Below are 3,513 nucleotides of genomic sequence, written 5' to 3'. Positions count from 1 at the left end.
CTTCAAAGTGCAGACACCAATGCTCAAATTCATCCTTAACTATTGCACAAATTAGTACACTGTATAGCCAAAAGTATGTGGACAGCTGACCATAAACCTGTTGGACATCCTATTCTAAGACCTTTTGCATTAATCCCCTTTTTTCTTTAAATGTATAGCCGCCACTAGTGTTTTGGGAAGGCTTTTCACTATTTTTGGACTCCCTTTATGACCAAAGATCAAAAACCAAACACCAGACTCATCATACCATGTCTTTATGGATCTTGCTGTGTGCACAGGTTCACAGTCATTATAGAATAGGACAGAACATGTCGCAACGATAAATGAAGCATATTTATCTTATAAAGCTGATTTTCTTTTACACCTTTTAGTAGTGGGTGTTGGCACGGTGGCTCGGTGGGTAGCACTGTCGCCTCACATCAAGAAGGTCCACCCCGTCCAGGGTGTTACTGTGTGCCTTGTGCCCATTAAAAAGCTGGGATAGGCTCCAGCACCGGGAGCTCCGGTTTCCGCCCACAGTTCAAAAACATGCAGTCAGGTTAATTAGAGACACTGAATTGCCCTATAGGTGAATGGGTGTGAGCGTGTGTGTGTGTGCCCTGCGATAGACTGGCGCCCCGTCCAGGGTGTTACTGTGTGCCTTGCGCCCATTGAACAGCTGGGATAGGCTCCAGCACCCCCGCGACCCTGATTGGATAAGCAGTTAAGAAAGTAAGTGAGTGAGTAATGGGTGTGATTGAAACTCATTAATGATGAGAGGCATCCACACACATCACTGCGACCTGACTGCTTTTATTTCCCGGAAACTGTATTTTTACCTCCACATATAGCTGTAGTACAGATAACTTCATCCAGATGCAGAGGCACCAGCTCTGGATAAAACCCTGTACAAGAAAATTTCATCTTCTTTAACGATCGCTCCCGTTTTACATGCTACTCTGGATGAACATTATGTTAGACGGTAGCTCAGATGAGTATCTGCAGCGCTCCCTGGTATAATGTTCTTTATGAGAACAGCTTCGTCCAGAGGAAGGAGAAACAAGCCCTGGTTTTAATGGAATCGTGCTTCACCATAACACATTACGGTTATTAACTTACTTGTTTTAGCATTGACTTTTTCTCCTTATATTGAAAGCGGCGAGAGCCGATGAATAAAAATAACACAGTAATGTACTTTATCACCAGCGCTAATGAAAAGAAAATTCAATTAAAACGTTGTATGAAAGGGAGACGCTTTATTTTTCCCCATGGTTCATTCAGGACTCGTTGTTTATAAGTGCAACTCAGCCTCATGCAACACAGAAAAGTTCATACGTCCATCTAAAAAAGTATATCGTCGGGTTTGCCATACAATAAAAAAATCACCGGGTCAATAACAGACTTACAGCTAATTAGCCGATTCATTCGGTGATGTAGAACGTTCTATAATGTCATTTACCTTCGCCACATGGCCTGTTTATTCCTCACTAGTGATTCTGACTGACTACACCTAGTGACTTCTCTGTGCCCATGTAAATAAGACTTCAGAAATCAGGAATGCCACTCAGAGCCATTTCTAAGATGAACGTCACGTTCCAAGATAATCTGCACACACAATAATCGGGCGGCACGGTGGCTCGGTGGGTAGCGCTGTTGCCTCACAGCACAAAGGTCCTGGGTTCGACCCCCAGGTGGAGCGATCTGGGTCTTTTCTGTGTGAAGATTGCATGTTCTTCCCGGGTCTGTGTGGGTTTCCTCCGGGAGCTCCGGTTTCCTCCGACAGTCCAAACACATGCAAGCTCACTCGTTCGTGAGTCAAAATACCATAGAAATTTTAAGATACCTTACTAGTGAGCATTTTAAGGCATCTAGGATTTCGAACAGCCTCCTTCTCGGGAGCGCGTCTATGTCGAGAGCGCACTAGGTTTTCGAACACACCCATAGAGTTTCTATTATTCTGAGCCTAAAGCACTACTGGTGGGTACTGGAGCAGCACTGGAGCAGAAGTGAGCACTAGAACTTGCAAAAATGAAGCATAAAACAGTGAGAAAAAGGCGAGAACAACGCGAGCCTCCTGAAAAAACAAAGCCTGCTTATGTAAACAGAGAGATGTGCGCCGTCTAGTGGACGATTACTGGACTACCAGTCTTGGTACGCTTCTCGCGGGGATTTTAAACAATCGGACCGGACATTCGGTTTTCCAGGTTTTGTCCGTTAATTAAATGGAGGTCTGTTAAATCGAGGTACCACTGAATGTCCAGACAAGCTCTTGACCAGGCATTCATATAGTTTTATCCATACAATGAGTTTTAGATACAGTGTTGGTACTTGTTTATGTAAAGACAGACTATGTGCAGTCAGGACTTTGATTACTGACAGCGTAGTAGCTTCTATTTCTGTACTCGTATCTAGAAGCTTGTGGGTTTAAATGCCGCCGTTTTGTTCTCCACCGTAAGCTCCTCGGCTTTGTGCTCGGAATGAGTTCTACCTTCTTCGTAGGTCTCTTGGCATAAGAGCGCCGGTCGAAAATCAATACATGTAAATAAGTGATGGCCTTAAAGCTGTAGAGAGGAGAGAAAAAAGCCTTTTTGGGCTTTGTGTACGGAGTCGTTTGTAGAAAATGGACAATTTTAAGCTCCAGCCCTGCAGCTACAGCGCACAGCGCTAACTTTAACTACTGCCTGGACTACATGTCACCTCCCCTGAGCTCCTTCGCTTCTTGATTGCTCAAGTTTTCTCTTCGCTCTTGTTCTGGCCTCTCTGGTATATACGCCAACGTTTTCAGGAAAGGAAAAAAAAGGGGGGCAGTTTTTTTACACCCCGGTGACTCAGTCAGTGTTGGACTGTTATAATACTGAGGTCTTACTTTACTGTACTCGAATGTCACTGAGCATGAGACAAAAGCTATCCCAGCTTTTCAATGGGTGCAAGGCACACAGTAACACCCTGGACGGGACGCCAGTCCATCACAGGGCACACACACACACATTCACTTATAGGGCAATTCAGTGTCTCCAATTAACCTGACTGCATGTTTTTGGACTGTGGGAGGAAACCGGAGCTCCCGGAGGAAACCCAGACACGGGGAGAACATGCAAACTCCACACAGAAAGGACCTGGACCGCCCCACCTGGGGATCGAACCCAGGACCTTCTTGCTGTGAGGCAACAGTGCTACCCACTGAGCCACAGTGCTGCCCGCAATTGGTGTAATAAATATATTATATTATTATAAAAAGGAAATTACTTTGCAGCAACAGTTTAGGGAAGGCCCTTTCCTGTTCCAGCACAAAGCAAGCTCTATAAAGACATGATGAAAGTCCTTACCTCAGCCCTACTGAACAGCTCTGAAATGAACCAAAACATCAACTGAGGCATACAAATGCATTTTAACTAAATGAGCACAAATTCCCACATACTCTTTCCCACCGTCAGCACTGTCTCTCCGTGCACGATACGGATCTCCATCTGAACCCACCTCATACAGGTGAAAAGAAGCGGTCAGCTGGCTGCTGCACATGTGTCATTGGGAGAG

Source organism: Trichomycterus rosablanca, chromosome 23 (assembly GCF_030014385.1).
Source record: "Trichomycterus rosablanca isolate fTriRos1 chromosome 23, fTriRos1.hap1, whole genome shotgun sequence".
NCBI lineage: Eukaryota > Metazoa > Chordata > Actinopteri > Siluriformes > Trichomycteridae > Trichomycterus > Trichomycterus rosablanca.
The sequence above is the reverse complement of the archived record's forward strand: the minus strand, read 5'-3'. Positions refer to the sequence as shown.